Genomic DNA, 18,577 nt, shown 5'->3' with positions numbered 1-18,577 from the left:
CTGTTCCTACCTATGAGTTCCTTGTTTAACAAGGGTGGGTCACAACAATAAAAAGACAATCGAGCTGGGAACTGACAATTTCAGTCTTTGCAGCTGTTATGAGCCAGTTTAAAAATGAATTTACATAAGTGATTGCTGGGCTTTTTATAAATATAGTACCTGCCAGGAAACAGTTCCACTTTCTCTTCCCCGGACTTTCTGTCCTCTTGTAGATTCTAATTCCGTTAAGCCTCGAGCTTTACAATGCTTTATATGCTTTCATGTTTTATATGCTTATCAGGACAATCTTCTGTGGACAATAAAAGGAAACAAGTCTCTTAAAGCTATTAGAAAATTAACAACTGAGTTATGTGTTTCTTTAGTCCTAGGAGTAGTGTAGTCAAACAGGCACAGGTTTCAATTCTGGCTTTGCAGCCTTGCACAAGTTACTGAAGCTCTCTGAGTTGTACTGCTTCTGTAAAACGAACTAATTATATTGCCCTAATGGAGTTGTAATGCCAGGTCAACAATAGACACACAACAAAGTTACTTCCCATAATCAAAGTTGTAAAAAGTTACTTTCAAAACCAAGCTGCACTTCTGAGATCCCATTTTTCATTTTTATCCAGTTTGTGGCCACAAAAGTTCCCAAAGGACTCCTTTCAGGTGCTTCTGGAAAGTGTTATCATACGAAAGACTTCTAGTTCTCAAGGGGGAATGGAGAAATATATGTGGATTGGAAATTCAATCCAAATAAAACCTCTCTAAAAATTTTTTTTTTTTTTTTTTTTTTGGAGACGGAGTCTCGCTCTGTCGCCCAGGCTGGAGTGCAGTGGTCGGATCTCAGCTCACTGCAAGCTCCGCCTCCCAGGTTTACGCCATTCTCCTGCCTCAGCCTCCCAAGTAGCTGGGACTACAGGCGCCCAACACCTCGCCCAGCTAGTTTTTTGTATTTTTTTTTTTAATAGAGACGGGGTTTCACCGTGTTAGCCAGGATGGTCTCGATCTCCTGACCTTGTGATCCGCCCGTCTCGGCCTCCCAAAGTGCTGGGATTACAGGCTTGAACCACCGCGCCAGGCCAAAAAATTTTTAAATAGTATTTGTATCCAGGAAATCAAGGTCACAAATCATTTCTATGAATGAGAACTTTACGGGTTGCCTTCCCTCACAGCTTTTCCTTCACCTATATCCCTGATAAAAATAAGAAATGCTGCTGGATATAAAGCAAAATTAATGTTGACCACTAAAGCCATCTCTAGTCAAAATTCAATAGCCTACATACGCCTCTTGAAAAAACAATTTGCTCCCAGGCTCCATATGATGAAGCTGGCCATGAGTAACACTCATGTCCCAGAATCCTCAGATTTAGCTTTCTCAAGAAAACTTTCCATGAAACGCGACTTACTGGGGCAAGGACTTGCAGAGGCTCCTTGTGTACCTGTGGCCCTCATCCCTAGAATGCTGTGCTATTACCCTGTGGGTTACTGTGTTGAAATGGAAACGGTGATGTTCTTCCTTCAGGGACATTCCTTTTGTTTTTACCTAGCAGCATACACCAATAATTTTTAAGTAGGAAGAGTTTTCTGTTTTCATTTTTTCCCTAATGGACACATTTAGACAGCCCAAAGGTAGGGCTCGGTATGTGTTGAGGAAGGGGAGCTCAGAGGGCTGGCATGAGGGAGGATTTGTGCCCAAAGGCTTCTCACAGACTCCATAACTGGATGAGGAAATGAGCCAGGATCCACAAGACTCCTCAGCAGCCAAATCCCGAGTTCTCCTCCTGTCAATCATCTGCACTGCAGAGACTTACAGTATACTCTGGCAGCAAGAAGGCTGCTCTCCCAGTACTCCTACCTTGACCACGCCCCAGAGTCACCTAGAAGCTTTATTAGACTGTACTCTCTGGGCCCCAGGCCAGGGCTGGGTGCGGCCGGGGCTCCGCGATTTTCAGTCACTCCTCAGCTGATCCTAACGTGCACATAAGTTTATAAACCACTGCCCTGGTCCCTTCTGCCTTCAGTTAGGCTGCGGAAGGTGCTAGAGCCTATTCTCTTGAAACCTTTTTTTCTTTTCTTCTAATGAAAGAAAAAGATAATGTATGAAATCATACATTTTGAGCTTTCCTCAAGAAAGTTTAGGTCAGAGTCCTTAGTGTGAATTTAGGGCACCCTTTCAAAGAGGGTGGAAGGGAAATGTATTGGAAGTTTATGAAGGAGAGAAAAGAAATTTAAGAAACAGATTCACTGCCCTTTGGATATGCATGCAAGGAGGACTTTCACTACTTTCCAACTCCTGCCTTCATCTGGGCTCCTGTTCCTCCTGGACGCGCTCACCTTCCAGTCTAGTTACAAATTCCTCACTCTTAGGACAGGGCCCTCTTCCTCCAGCTCAAGGCAGCTGGAGTCCTCTGCCCTCATCCCCACCCCAGGTTTCCAGGTGGGCCCTGCCACTTAGGGTGTGACTCCTAAATACCTGTGGGGCAGCAGTGAACCAGAGGGGTGGGGAAGGGTGTAGACGGGGCTCTCTCCAGGACTGACTCCTGCCTACTCAGCCGTCCTCTCAGGACAGGCAGGGCCCAGTGATAAGAGGTCCTGAGCCTGGCCAGCACCCGACAACTCCCAGCTCACTAGAGTTGGATTTAATGAGGCAGCACAAAAGCAGGAAAACAAGAGGTGTGGGGCTCTAACTCCACCTTTGCCCTCTGCTAGCCCATGACCTCGGGCAAGTAACAGAAGCTTTCTAGAAAGTGCCTCAGTGTCCCCATCTGTAAAGTGGAAATTAATGTTTGACTAGACTCCTCAGAAAGCTTTTTGAAAAGTGCAAAGTGCTTAAAGTTATTTTGATACAACTTCTCTAGACATTGAGTCTTCTATGCATGAGACACTGCCTATCACTGACAATATAAAGATGAAAAAAAAAGGCCACTGAATTCAAGGGATACGATACATTCCATGGGGGAAACAGAAATGTGGTAGATAAAGCTACATAATTCAATGTAATAATTAGTATGATGGCTGAATAGCATGCTACTGGGAAGCCAGACAACAGAAAATTTACATATGTCTACAGATGGTGGAGAGAAGAGGACAAGGTGACAGACAGCAGGTAAATATTGATGGTCAGGTACTCATCTGAGCACTTTATGTATACAATCTTGAGTGAGCCTCAAAACAACCTTGTGAGGTAGGTAGGTACTGCTTTCCCCATTTTACAGACGAGGAAAGCAATACCTACCTACCTTGCAAGTTCAGAGAGGCAGTCTCTCAAAGTCATATGGCTAGTGAATGGCAGAGTTGGGCTTTGGCTGTGGGCCCAAAACCTAGATCATAATCTTTCCACACACTGTCTCCACCCTGACTATGACCCCATTCCTGACCTCCCCAGTGCCCTGCCCTGGCCCAGGCATAGCCCAGCACACCCCTCCTCTGTGCTTCCATACTGCTGTATTCACAATGCCATATAACATGCCTATTATTCTGTCATTATTTGTTTTTGTGTCTGTCTTCCTCATTAGCTTACTGGTCCTCAGGGAAGAAAGGCAAGGCAGCAGGTGCCTAGTAAACAGTTGGTGTTTGGTGTTTAATAAATGTTAATAATGTTTTCTTTTGTTTCTTTTCTTTTTTTTTTTTTTTTTTTGAGATGTCTCATTCTGCTGCCCAGGCTGGAGTGCAGTGGTGCAATCATGGCTCACTGCAGCCTCAAACTCCTGGGCCCAATCCTCCCACCTCAGCCTCCTGAGTAGCTAGGACTACAGGCACACGCCACTGCACCCAGCTAATGTTTTTTGTTTTTGTTTTTGTTTTCTGAGACAGAGTCTTGCACTCTCGCCCAGGCTGGAGTGCAGTGGCGCGATCTCGGCTCACTGCAAGCTCCACCTCCTGAGTTCATGGCATTCTCCTGCCTCAGCCTCCCAAGTAGCTGGGACTGTAGGCGCCCACCATCATGCCATGCTAATTTTTTGTATTTTTAGTAGAGACGGGGTTTCACCATGTTAGCCAGGATGGTCTCGATCTCCTGACCTTGTGATCCGCCCGCCTCGGCCTCCCAAAGTGCTGGGATTACAGGCGTGAGCCACTGTGCCCGGCTGCACCCAGCTAATTTTAAAAATTTTGTAGTGATAGGGTTTCACTGGGTTGCCCAGGCTAGTCTCAGACTCCTGGGCTAAAGCAATCCTCTCATCTCAGCCTCCCAAAGTGCTGGGATTACAGATGTGAGCCACCGCACCTGGCCAATAAATGTTTTCTCAATGAATGAAGGAAAAAATGAAATTATGCTAGTCTTCGAGAGACAGGAATTCACTAGGTGGTTTGAGGGAAAAACATTCTCAAAAGTAGAGGCAGAACCTTATTCATCCTTATGTCCCCAGAGTCTTGTACTTATTACAGGTACTTAATAAATATCTAACAAATTCTAGGCAGAGGAAACAGTGTAGGAAATCCAGAGAGACTTAAGGTTACACAGTGAGTTTGGATAACTTGGCCAATGTGAATCACATAGTGGGTATGTGGGGACACAGAAGTGCTTCTCAAACTATTCATGGGGAAAGACCAGGTTTTTTTTTTTTTTTTTTTTTTACTTCCAATTCAATACGGACCAATTCTTTCATAAAAATGCAGCAAAAAGGAACTGCCAAAAATGGGACAAAATGCAAGTCCAGTTCCGAATCAACAGATTCAACAGATGTAAAATGATGGTCAAACTGCTATAAAAATTACCAAACATGTACTTATCTAGCTGCAGACTGCTAACAAAGAGGTCTGTCTGCTGACCAAGCTTTTGGCACTGAGAAAGGTAGAGGTAGGGGCTATTGTGGAGAGCCACAAGAAAGAGGAGCTTGAATTGTTCTACAAAGGAAAGAGAGATCGAGAATAACGTTTACTGAGGATTTCTGTGTGCCCAGCATGGTTATGAGTGCTTCACACCTATTAACTCATTTACATTTTATAACCTATCTGTGAGGTAAGTGCTATTATCACACTCGTTTTAGAGATGAGTAAACTGAGACACAGCCGTGAAAAACATTCCCAAGATTCCAGAGGTGGTAAGAAGCATCACGAGGCCTTGAACCTTGGCAGTGTGAACCTTCATTACTAGACTCCGATGCCTCCGGGGAACTCACAGACAATTTTCAGCCAGGAAGTGACCCACTGAAATTTATGTTTTAGAGAAATCATGCTGGTGGCAGTGTGCAGGGTAAAGGTCAGTTAGGAAGCCACAACAACAATCCAGGTGAGAGGCATGGGGGTAGGGAGGAGCAGACATATGGGCGCTTTAGGAGATGGACCCAGGCTTTGGTTGGGGGCAGGGTGTACGAGCTAGGGAGAGATGAAGAGGAGGGAGGTGTTCCTGATGACTCAAGGGTTCAGAGCTTAGCAACCTGGGTGGGTGGAAATGTCTTACGGAAAACAGGCCGGAAAGCAGGTTTTAAGGGGAAGATGATGAGATCAGTTTTCAGCAAATGTCTACCTGCATTTGAAGAGCCTGAGACAGACAATCTACAGTTGTGTCTTAGGAAAATTCTACAGACTGTGATCTTCGTTTACTGAATTCAGGTAGTCACTATTTTTACCCTAGTTCTGCCAAGCCACTTTCCTCCTCCTCTTTCCCCTTTGCACTGGTTACACTTAAAATAGTTTAAAAAGCAGCAGTTCCACAACCCTAAACTTGCCTCCCTTCAAAAATAACACAGTGTGTATGCAAAATGCCACACTCATTACAGCTTATTTCTGAACAAAAAGCAGATTTCCCTGCAAATTCTTAATTGCATTTTCATTAAATCCAGATTCTTTATAATGGCATATGTGACCTGTTCTCTGTCGACTTCTCCAAACTCATCTCCTACCACGTATTAGTTCATTCATTGTTCTTTACACTCCTACCACAGGAGCCTTCTTTTTGTGCTCAAATACTCAAAGCTTGTTCCCAGCTCAGTGCCTTTGCACTGGCTGCTCCCTCTACCTGGAACGCTCTTCTCCAGATTGAACCTGGTTGCCTCCTGCTCATTCAGCTCTCAGCTCAAATACCAGCAGAGAGATCCCAAGCGTGAGAAGGATTTGTCATAATGTTGCTAGCTCTGATATGGGCACAAGGGCAAGGGACCAGAGGGAGGTCTCTATGAGTTGATGGCTCCCAGCTGAGAGGCAGCAAAGAGCCGGAGGCCCTCATCCTATAATTGCAGGGAACTGGATTCCACCCACAACCTAAATGAGCCTAGAAATGAATTCTTCCTAAAGCCTCCCAAAAAGAGGCCAACACCTTCAATTTGGCCTTGTAAAACCCAGAGGAGAGAAACCAGCCAAGCCCACTCTGTCTTTCAACGTACAGAACTGTGAGATAATTCATATTTGTTGTGTTAGGCTGCTAAATTTGTGGTAATTTGTTATAGTAGCCACAGAAAACTAACACTCTTACAGCTGATGTGCGTTATAGTTTAATCAGCAGCATTTTTTTTTTCTTAGTGGCACAAAGAATAATGGCACACAGAATACTGGCACATCTAATCAATGACATCTTAAATTTGTTGAAATATGGTGGTATTATCTCTGTTTTGCAAACGGGAAAACAGGATCTGAGAGGTCAGGTGATTTGCCCAGGAGACTGAAACTGCAAACTCAAGCTCTAAACCCGGGGTGTCCAATCTTTTGGCTTCCCTGGGCCACACTGGAAGGAGAAGAATTGTCTTGGGCCACACATAAAATACACTAACGATAGCTGATGAGCTGAAAAAAGAAATCGCAAAAAAAACTCATAATGTTTTAAGCAAGTTTATGAATTTGTATTGGGCCATATTCAAAGTCATCCTGGGTCACATGTGCCCCACATTTTGAGATTTTTTTGCAATTTGTTTGTAAGCTCATAAGCTATCGTTAGTATTAGTGTATTTTATGTGTGGCCCAAGACAATTCTCCTTTCACTGTGGCCCAAGGAAGTCAAAAGATTGAACATCCCTGGGCTAGGGTATCTTGTCAAAAGGCCAAGGAATGGCTGACATGACCTCCTTCAGGCTCATGTCTGATACAGGACCACAGAGACCCAATTAGCTCCAGAAGCAGTCAATTCCTTCCTTTCAGGCACCCAAAGGTGCTAGGTACCCTTCTAGGTACTAGACCAAGATCCTGCCCTTATGAAGCTGACACTATAGTGAGGTAGGTTAATATAACAATTGATTGAGATAAGTGCTGGAAGGAAAACAAAACATCCAGAGAAGTTCAAAGCAACCTTCACAAAAGTCAGAAAGTACATATTCAGGAGCTGAAAAGAAACAGAGCACTGGGCCTGGAAAATAAAATTTTTTCTTTGGGATTTTTCATGGGCCACTCATTGCTAGTGTGGGAACTCCCAGAGACAGAGTTTTTTGTTGTGAGTTTAAAAATTTTTTTTTTTTTTTTGATGGAGATATAGGGTAACTTTATACTCAAATTCATAAGACTGCCTCTTGAAAATTTCCAAAAACAAAGCCACAGCCATCTTCCCATCAAATAACAACTTCCCTCTCTTTCAATGGCATTCAGTTTTTAAAAGATGAAAATTAATTTTATATTAAAATAGCATCCCAAGAGCTGACTGAAAGAGCACTTCAAAAAGAAAGATGATTCTATGCAACTCCAATCCCACATCCTTTGTAGAATCTTGAGCTCTGGCTTGACTTCTTACATTGTGCTTTTACTTTCATCTTCTCTTTCACCCTGGAAATAGAGTAGACAAAGCTCTGACGGTGAAATTAAAGGGAGAACAGGAGCCCAATTCAGAGAGTAAACAACAACAACAACAAAATGTGGCATGTATAACCTTCTTTCAGGAGATACTTGTAAGTGGAAAATTCTAGGCTTCTTAAACGGAAGATTTTAGGTTTTGCAGGAAATATTATTGAAATGTATATATTCTCAACCTCTCTCTTTTGTTTTTGTTTGAGAGGGAGAAATTCCAGGCTAGTGGATCATCTTTATCATGTTTTTTGGAGAAGCCCCAGTTTAGTAATACCATTAGCTGAAAACTATTTTTAATTCAGACATTAGCAACTGGCATAAAACCCTACTTTCCACTTCTCTTGATTTTGCACTGACAATTTGGCAGCCCACTCTACCCTTAGGCCCAAAAGAGCCATCACATTCATAAGTCTGTATTTAGGAGATTCTGACAGAGATGTATACAAGAGGAAAGGTCAACAAATGCCCACAGGAGGATCAACATTCTGGAAAAGATGTAAGAACGGCCCCAAACCGCCATCTCACTCATAATCAAAAATATTTCAATGGCTCTAAATTACTGTTGTGCAGAAACCAGGTTAGCAAAAATAAGAGCTGACACTTTATGGCTGGTGGCCGTAAGGAATCAGGACATCCAATACATTCCTAATGGGAGGGCAAAATGGTTCAATCTTTCCGGAGGGGTACTACAGAGCACTGTGATTCAGCAGTCCCACTTCTGGGAATCAATCCTTAGGTACACCTTCACAAAGCAAAATGATTTATTACATCTTTATTCATCACGGCACTGTGTGTAATAGCAAAAGACTGGGAAACAGCCCAAAGGTCCAGCAGTAGGGATTGGTCAAGGGGACCATGGAACATCCGCATGATGGAAAACTTGTTATTCTATGTGTGTGTGAGAGAGATACTTGCAGAGACAGATGTCTAAAACATACTGCTAATTTTAAAAGGCAAGGTAAAGAGTATATATACCATCTTTAATGAGAGAAGGGGGAAGAATTAAAATACCATATATTCTTTTAGATTGTATTTACAAGTTGCTACTTGCAGAGAATATGGGAAAGGTGTGCATGGGGATAAGATGGGAGCAATATTTTTGAATTTCAAAACTTTTGATTTTTTGTGAATTTGCTATTTAAAGAAATCCTGGGGCTGGGCATGGTGGATCAGGCCTGTAATCCTACCACTTTGGGAGGCCGAGGCTGGCAGCCTCAGGAGTTGCTTGAGCCTAGGAGTTCGAGACCAGACTGGGCAACATGGTGAAACTCCATTTTTACAAAAAACACAAAAATTAGCCAGGCGTGGTGGCAGGCACCTATAGTCCGAGCTATTCAGGAGGCAGAGGTGGGAAGATCACCTGAGCCAGGGAAGTCGATGCTGCAGTGAGCCATCATTGTGCCACTGCACTCTAGCCAGGGTGACAGAGTGAGATCCTGTCTCAATGAAAAAGAAAAGAAATCTTGTAGGGAATTCTTACAGGAAATTGTCAAAAATGTTTACCTTTATATATTATAATGTTTCTTGAAGATCATATATTATATATTTTCAAAAATATAGAGGTTGCATAGGCAATTTTCCCAAAAGTGTGAAGAAAGCACAAGATTGGCATGGAAGAGATAAAGCTAAGGTAGAGTTCAGCAGCTCAGGAGGAGGAGTTGGAGAAACCTGGGTTTAGGCAGGTAGGTTCTCATGTGAAAGTCAGTCAGGGAAATCTCAGTCCAGAGTTCAGGAGGTGAGCACAGTGAGCGTGGAGAGGGTAATTTCTGCCCTGTGTTATATTACCCGCTAGATGTGGGTGGCTCTGAGCCCCCTGATATTTATTACAGCCAGAAGAAAGTCAGAGAACTGTAGGTGAATGGGAGGCAAAGACAGGAACACTAGGATTACCTCCCAGGCAGCCTGCCAGGAGCATTGATTTGCTCTTGGAAAAAGCATGCTGCTCATCAAATATTTATGTTAAAAAAGAGGGCAAGGCATGTGCTGGAATATTCTGCTTAATTTGACAGAGATATTCCTTGAAAACTTGAGACTCCTGGAATTTTGTGTAATCAAATCATACTATAAACACAACAAGTGAATTAGCTATTTAAAGAAATTCTGTAAGAAAGTCTTAGGAATTGTCATCTTCTGCTCTTTCTGCTTTGGGAATACGAGTATGTCTGAAGATGGCTGCATTTAACCAGGTTAAATGTGAAAGGCATTCACGTTACTGCATCTTTTGGTTTTTTTCACAAGGTGTATTGTCTCCAGAAAACAGCAGATGGCCTAGGTATGAAGTACGAAGTACGAACCAGCACCTTGATCCTCAGGACCACTACCTTAGCGGTTAGATTCACTAAACATGGCTGATCCTACAGGCTGTGCAAATGCCTCCCAGAAGAGAAGCCAGGAGGAGGAAGCTGATTCTGACTATAGGCTTGTCTAAAGGATCAACTTAAAAAGCATGCAAGTAGTACCAGCAAACCCTCTGAGTTTATGATACCTTTGGCAACAAGGCTCCACACCTCTTAGCCTAAACTAGAAGCCTTTTTCCAGAAGCAGCAGCTACTCACAGGTAAGTTCCAAAGGCTCCTGCAACCAGTTACTTGCATCCTGTCCCCAAGGAAAAAGGCCTATGGCTGATCAATAAATAACACGAATCCCTCTCCACATTCCCAAGAGTTACTGCTACTCCATTCCCTGCACCAGGCCAACAACACAATGGGTGCTGGTGACCCTGGCAAGTGACCCTCAGAAATAATGAACTAAAGAGAAAGAAATTCATCATAGGCAACGTGTACCACTGAATGTTTGTTTCCTAGCATATATAATCAATAATACTTTTTTACATGTACCTTGCTGACACACAACCCAGAAAACATGGTTTTATTCCTTCATTCCACTGGCATTCATGAAGTTTATACGTTTCCCAATAAAGCCCAACATGATAAACCAAATGGTTAAGTGACAGACTCTGCCAGCTGATGGCATCTAGGGGACTACTGTGGCTATAGGGGCTTTGAGAAGCAGAACTGCTGGTAGCCATATTGTGCCTTTGTGTGTGTTAAAAAGGTAATCCCTCCAAGTACACCTAGCCTTTTGCAGGCTTGACAGCATCAGAAAGAAGTTCCCTTTTGTCCTAGCAGAGGCAATCCTACTCGAGGATGCATGTGGTTTTTGCTTGTTTAGCAGATGTGAACCTCCCATTTGCCTCCTTGCCCAGGCACTCTTGTGCAGTGAACAACCTGTACAACAGTTCAAGGCATCCCTGTCAAGAAGTCATAATCCACTCCTTCTGCTTCTTGGCCAGACATCCAACCCTCTCATGACAACTTATCTGCACAGCCAATCATGACCTTATATACCCACATGAAGCCCCATGGTCTAATGTGCAGGCCATGGTCTAATAATTCAGGTTTCATTAGTCTAGGTACAACTCAGGCATCCAGTCTAAAGGTTACACCTTTCTAATTTGCCTGAGATTCTGGTTAAACTTGGTATGATGATGTTATCTCAATAACGTCTTCAATAAGCCTCAATAAAGTCCAGGAGGCTTTTAGATTTTGATTCCTCTTTCTATCCTTAGCTTTAGCTTATGGTGGGATTTAATGGATTTCAGTTTGAGTTTTCACTTGAGAAAAAACCTCATGTTTTTCCTCTGCAATAATTTATCCTCCCCGCCCAAAAACCCACAAAATTTGACATAACTGCAAGCTTGGGGTCTGAGTCAAAGGGTCCCAGTGGGGAGTTAAGGGTTTAGTGTCCAGTGGTCAAGGACGTCTTGGCTAGTGCCATCTGCAGCTAAATAAAAGCCTGATTATTTCACATCAGTGAAGTTAAGATGGGCTCATGTGAGTCTGCACACAGCCATTCTGAAGGAAGACAATTCTCTACACACAAGTACAGAGATGACAACTGATTCAGACTTCACTCCAGTGAGCATGTGTGATCACCCAAACTCAAGTTCAACCAGAGCTTATACTTCTCTATTCTGTCAACCAAAGGGGATCCTATGTGTCAATCACATGACCTTGCCTGCAAGGGGAGTGGTGGCCTACTGTGTCAGAAAGCACACAGAATACAAAGCCTTCTGACTCTCTGGGCCCAATGTCAGCCAGTTATTATACAATCAATGAAACTGAAAATTACAGTAGATTTTAGCAACCAATCTCTTAGAACTTTTAGCTACTAACCCTCTGGCAGAACTGAAAGTATTAAGTTAACAGTCTCCAACACTCCAGTGTTTTTTTTTTTTTTTTTTTGAGATGGAGTCTTGCTCTGTCGCCCAGGCTGGAGTGCAGTGGCGCGATCTCAGCTCACTGCAAGCTCCACCTCCCAGGTTCACGCCATTCTCCTGCCTCAGCTTCCAGAGCAGCTGGGACTACAGGCCTCTGCCACCATGCCCAGCTAATTTTTTGTATTTTTAGTAGAGACGGGTTTCATCATGTTAGCCAGGATGGTCTTGATCTCCTGACCTCGTGATCTGCCCGCCTCAGCCTCCCAAAGTGCTGGGATTACAGGTGTGAGCCACCACGCCCGGCCAACACTCCAGTTTTTAGTATACAGTAATCCTCTGAAAAGCAGACTCATTAAAAGAAGACAAAAACCTTCCTTGTGACAGGATGGCAACCAGACACTTCACAACCAAGCACTTTTACGATACCCAATAAAGCCTGACATGATAAACCAAACATTTCAGTGACACCAGAAATGATTTTCAAGAGAGACTCTCCAATAAACGGAATAATCTAGCTAGAAGTTATCTTAAGTCAAATCACCTCCACCATCTGCCCTGCCTACCTGTTAACTACTTTCCTGTTGTTCCTAAGGGAGGAAAGTGGGGAGATCAGGATCTGTGGGTATCTGCTGGTTCTAGAACAGGACTTAGCAGGTCCGTTCCTTCATCTGTATTATCCAGGACCCCTTTGAGAGTCCAGGGATGAAAGAGGTAGACTTCACAGGGTCACCAAGGACTGGGCCTTTGTGTTCTCTTCAGGCCTGCTGGGTCTCAGCAGCCATTTGGAAGTGTTAACCGCCATGGCTAAAGAGTGGCAAGTCTGATGGAGAGGCACTGATGATTCTCCTCAGGTAGGTCACCTAAAAGGAGTCTCCTCCTCATGTTTCTCTTGATTTGACTTATAGTTTTTAAGCAAAACTGACTCCATAACGCCCTCGTCACTCTCACCTCTGGCTGGATGCACCTCCATCTCTGCGCAGAGGGCATGAGATGTGGAGTTAAGATGCTTCTGGGTCAAATTCTGTTCTTGCAACTTGAACAAGATTCAGACCTTTAGGGAACCTCAGCTTCCTCCTCTGGGCTGTTGTGAGAACTGAGCAAGACTGTATATGGGAAGGGTTTAGAAAGGGCCCAGTATATAGAATACATACAATTGTGCTGTAATTAGTTTTTATCTATCCAACCTTCCTGTTAAACTAAGTGCACCAATATCTGCCTCATTACTGTCTTCCCGGTGTCTGATACACTGAAGGTGCTGTAAAAACGCAGCTCATCAATGCAGGCCTGGATCTGGGAAGTCACAACTTCCATAAAGTCAAGGTTGGTGGACTAGGTCTATATGCAGATCCTAAAAACTCACTGGTAGACTTTTCAAATATTCCTCGTGAAGATCAACCTATAAGCTTCTGGGCCTTCTCTTTTACTGTTAAACAATTCTCACTGCAAAGGTTTTGACATTTAACCGAAGGACATTCAACTGCCATAAAGTTGGTGCTTTTTCCAAAACAACAACAAAATCCTGCTATTTGTAGTTAACAAGCCAGATTTGTTTTTTAGTAACTATTACACAATTTTTTTTTTTAGTATTTGTAGTTAATAAACCACATTTGGTTAGTAACTATTACACAAATGAATTATTTTTTAGTATATATATAGGCGCATTGTGGAAAATAGGGGAAAAGCAGGTTAGGGGTGGGGAGAGCACCATAATCCCATCACCAATTTGTCTGTATTTTCTTCTAGCCTTTTTTTATGGTTTAAAAATAATTTTTAGGCTAGCTGTAATTGTAATAACACAACATAACTGTGCACATTGCTTTTCCCCATTTTAAACTGTAACAGAATTCATGCATTACTGATTTTTAAAAGTCAAATGAAAAAGAAAATGGAATTGAGATTTGGAAGAATTAACTTGTTTAACAAATTACAAACCATTTCACATTTAAAAGACACAATGATGATTGCCTAACTCTCTTACTTTGTAAGTACTATTTGGCAGGACTATTTAAATTACTGAGCTTTTTTTAGATTTGGGGGAAATACTAAAATTTTGTATAGCTGTTTTCCTGTTACAAAAATAATGCATGCTCATTATACAACGTTTAGAGAAAATTTCAATAATTTGATGTTAACATTTATTGAATGTGGACTATGCACCAGGCACTAATCCAAACGCTATATACATAGATTAACTCATTTATTCCTTATAACACTTATGGAAGCATAGATTAAGTAACTTGCTCACTGTCTACTCACCTAGAAGTATCAAATCATTATGCTATGTTCTAGGAGTGAAAAGAGTCAATAATTTACTCAATCAAATGCTTCAATTGTTTCAGAGCATAATGTCATAGGCAAGAAACAATTAATAACAACACTGTACCCTTTATAGTTATTTAAAATTATTATAAACCACATCTCTGTGTCCCAGTGGAGCAATTAGTAAAACAAGAAATCATCTGTGGCATGAGCTAAGCTCCTGGTTCAGCCCAATTCTGTGCAACTGACGTGCATTAAGACAAAAACAAGAAGATTTAAAAGGTTTGTTTTAAAGATGGAGGCTTTTTTTTTTTTTTTTTTGAGACAGAGTTTTGCTCTTGTTGCCCAGGCTGGAGTGCAATGGCCGATCTTGGTTCACCACAACCTCTGCCGCCCAGGTTCAAGTGATTCTCCTGCCTCAGCCTCCCAAGTAGCTGGGACTACAGGCATGCACCACCACACCCAGTTTATTTTGTATTTTTAGTTGGGGGGGGGGCGTTCTCCACGTTTCCATGTTGGTCAGGCTGGTCTCAAACTCCCAACCTCAGGCGATCTGCCCACCTCAGATTCCCAAAGTGTTGGGATTATAGGCGTGAGCCACCGCGCCTGGCAAGATGAAGACATTTTAAAAATCTTTCAGATTTTAGGAAATGAGTCAATAATGTGATGAGTAGAGTCCCTGAATTAACTGAACGCCCAATCTCACGAAAGTTTACAAATAAAACAACCACTCACAATCAGCCTAACACTTCTCATGGCTTATCTGTTGGCCTTGGACATCAGTACATGCAAAAGTAAATAACCGGATACCCTTGGGTCACATTTTTTCATACTTTAATTAAGAATTATACTTGGTTAAAGATGAATACTTCAGTTCCTGGCTTACTTTCCTACCTAGGGCTAATAAACACAACTATTTGAAATATAAATTCTCTTTAAATGTAAAGGATAATGCAATGTTTCTGACTGTCAAAATTACTATGCAACTGTAACTTTGGCACTAAAAGCATATTAAAACTATTAATCCTTTAATCATAACTATTCATATTGCTGTGGTCGAAAACATCACACACACACACACACACACACACACACACACACACCAGTTACTTTCTGTGGAATTTGAAATTGCTCTATCTAGCATTTCCGGAAGGTTCAAGCTACCACCTTGCAATTTATCCAGTAGCCTGCTGCTTGAACAAGCTAGATTAATATCTAATAATTTTGACCATGTACTGTGTGTTAAGTCCAGTTTAAGTGTTTTCCAAAGACTGTTTCACATACTTTAAAGCCCTACAGATAGAGACATTATCCCCATCTTATAAATCAGACTGAAAAGGTCAAATAGCTAATATTTTCATCTAAGTCTGTCTGATTTCAAAGCCAACACCCCAAATCACTGTTAAACAAGCTTCTCTTCCAAGTTACGGCTCAGAAAAATTTACTTGACTTTCACAACTTGCCCTCCTAGGTTAAGCTTAAGCTAACATAAAACTCCAAATCAAAGCAAAACACAATAAATCACTTAATTCTAAATTTGATTTTTTTTCCTGCTAGACAGAAGTTTTCAACAATTAAAAAAAAAACTAATTTGATACTGGCTAACCACTTCCTCCAGTGTTCTGACCATGAAGCCCTTTGCTCTCACACTTCAATAAACCACCGATATTCTCTAACAAATGACAACACAGATCCACAAATCTAATTGTTAGAGAGCTTTCAAGTAAGATTGGAGCTTTCTGGACAGGAAATTTTTACAATACTATTTTTTTCAGGCTCTTGTGAAACACAGATTCACATTTTCATATATTTCTACACAAATCTAAGTGCTGTGTGCCCTGTTGGGTATTCGATATCTAGTAAATTACGTGAGTTAAATACAGCAAAAATAGGACTGCATTATTTATAAGGTCTAACGACGCAGTAGACTTTTCAGCATTTTTTGGACTTAAACCAGGGCTTTACGGCGCTGGTTAACTATTAGAGAAGGCAAAGGGACCGAACATTTTATCTGAAAGTCCTTTTATCACTTAAGACTCTAAAATGTTTGATTACTTTAAAAATTGTGTGTGTGAATCATGTTAGTTTACTAGAAAAGGGGCTTGCTAGTACATATAATTGGGTTAAAAAAACAAAAACAAAACAAAACAGCTCCTTACTTGAATGTGATTGTTTTGGCAATAGTAAAATTCAATCCCGTCGTTCTAGCGCTGCCTGCCTTCCTGGTTCTCCTAGGTGAGGGCCGCCATCCTGCGATAATTTACTTCGAGAGCTGAGAAGCGCTGGCAAGGGTGCAGTCTGGTGACTAGCACTTTTAAAAACAAAGCCAAACTCCGCTTTTAAAATAGAGAAGGCACAGACGCAGACCCTGCCTCTGACGACATCCAAAAGATTCATTATAGACAGCCTATTCAGGCGAAGCTACAACCGCCCCAGGAAATATAAACTATGTCGGCAAAGACAGCAGGGGGGAGAGGAAGTAACTGATGGGAAGGAAGCTAATCATGTGAAGTTTGTTCAACTCCACACGGTCTAATAAATTCCCGTTTGTTTCCGCTGGGAGCAGCCATTAAACGCGCCCTGACACGTGGGCGCAGGAACCTCCCTTCTACCTCGGGTGTTCAGAGATTTCCTTCTCTACCCACTTGTTTGTATACAACCACGCCCGGCAGGATGACCACCAGATGACTGGCCGCGGCAGTGCCTCCACTCAGCCCCAGCTGGGCAAAGTTTCACTCCACCGCGGCGACGTGAACAAGAATCACGGCTTCCTTACCGTGAGTTATGAATGATTTAAGCCAAGTTTACAGGATACACAAAGCGAGGGAGGAGTGAGTGACGGGAGGCGCTGACAGGGTTTTAAAGTTAGTTTTTATTGATACGCCCTAATTACAATGAAAAACAGAAGTCACCCTGACCCACGGGATAACTGTCAGGGCAATAATTTTTTTTAGAAAAAATCACGCAAGACTGAGCCTCAACCTTCCCCTTATCACCTGCAAATACAGTCTGCAGAAGGGCAGCCTAGGGACCCCACTTGGGGGTCCCCCGCAGGGTGCGTCATATGGGCTCTCCGCTCTGCGACCCGCTATTTCCCTGCTAGACCCCCAGCGCCCAGCGGATTCCAAGGCTGCGCTCCCGCCGGCTGGTCCCGGGAGGTAGAAAGTAGGCAGAGGGGCGTGGCGTCCCTGTCGCCCCCAGATTCCAGCCCTCCTCCAACGCCTGGCACCACCACAAGCCAGGGCTGGGAACTCTGGGGGCCTCCCAATCGGGCGCGGGGCGCACGGCCAGAGGCTGGCGAGGAGGCAAGCGAGCTCGCGGGGAGACCTTTCCTTCCACCCCCAGCCTAGCCCCAGCCCCAGCCGTGGGGGCACCGGCTTCCCGCGACCTCGGGTTGCCGCCCGTCGAGGGCGAGCGCGCGGTTTCTGCCTCTGGGTCTGGGTGTCCCTTGCCCCCTTCCTCCCCCTCCCGCCGGTCTCCGGCGCCCAGCGCCCCAACCAGTCCCCGCCCTCCAGGACACTCTTCCCTCCTTCCTTCCTTCCTCCGCTCCCTCCCTCCATCTCGCTTCCCAGCACCCGGGACTCGGAGGCGGCCCCCGAACTCGCTGGCCGACGCCCCGCGCCGCGCCCGGACCCCGCGGGACCCGACTCACCACCCGCGCCCGCCGCTTGGTACTCACCCGCCTGCTGGTGCGCTGCCCCGCCGTCGCCGCCGGGACTCGGTCTCTAAGGGCTCCTGGAGACGGCTCCGACCTCTCCTACTCCTCCTCCTCCTGCTCCTCCGGGCGCCGGCTCCGCCTCGCTGAGGTGGGCGGGGCGGCGGCGGCCCCAGGCTCCTTCCTCCGCGGCGGGCCCTGCCTCCCGCCCAGACACCGTGGCTGTGTTGCCCCGGGCCGCGGAACCCGCGTTGTGGCCCCGCTGGAGGAGGGGAGAGGCCTGGCCTAGGGAAGCTCGGTGGACGTCTGGCCGTCTTTGGCCATCCCCTTTCCCCTAATTCTCATGGAGGACCTGAAGTTCTAGGAGCTGAGGGCTCCCACTCTACGACCCGCTCCTCCGTGGGGCCGCCCTGACTCCTCGCAAGTTTCCTTCGCGTGCGAACGCCTCGCCAGCCCCTGTGCCAGCGGTCCCCAGGGCTGTGAGGATGAGCGCTGCCAAACCCCTACACAAAAGTTTGGCTCTGCCCCAGAAACTATGGAGGAAAACACTCACAGTAACATTTAAAGGGCCCTGGGGCCACGGAGAGACGTTTCACAGAAAGTGGATGTATAACTGCGGATTATTGAATTTGTAGTACATCCACCCACCATGAGCTTCCGGTCCATCTACCCCAACCCCCTGAAATTTGTTTCCGAATGTCTAGTACCTGGCAGAGTTCTGCCCAATGAATTAATCGGATTTGGTTGGTCTTTTCTGG

General features: G+C 44.1%; 1 protein-coding gene across 2 annotated transcripts in view; it reads right to left on the bottom strand.

Moving 5' to 3' along the window:
• GNG12 (G protein subunit gamma 12) overlaps nt 1-18,274 on the bottom strand; it is a 131,279-nt gene extending 113,005 nt beyond the window's left edge. Inside the window, exon 1 of one of the 2 annotated variants that reach the window (XM_010357068.2) lies at nt 17,844-18,274. The gene's annotated coding sequence lies outside the window, so the exon portion shown is untranslated. Of the gene's footprint in view, nt 1-16,323; nt 16,619-17,843 lie in introns of those variants that run through there. The other variant, XM_010357069.2, reaches the window with a different exon arrangement.
• Between the last annotated feature and the right edge of the window lie 303 nt (nt 18,275-18,577).

The sequence above is a fragment of the Rhinopithecus roxellana genome, chromosome 12 (assembly GCF_007565055.1).
Source record: "Rhinopithecus roxellana isolate Shanxi Qingling chromosome 12, ASM756505v1, whole genome shotgun sequence".
NCBI classification, from domain to species: Eukaryota; Metazoa; Chordata; class Mammalia; order Primates; family Cercopithecidae; genus Rhinopithecus; species Rhinopithecus roxellana.
The sequence above is the reverse complement of the archived record's forward strand: the minus strand, read 5'-3'. Positions and strand labels throughout refer to the sequence as shown.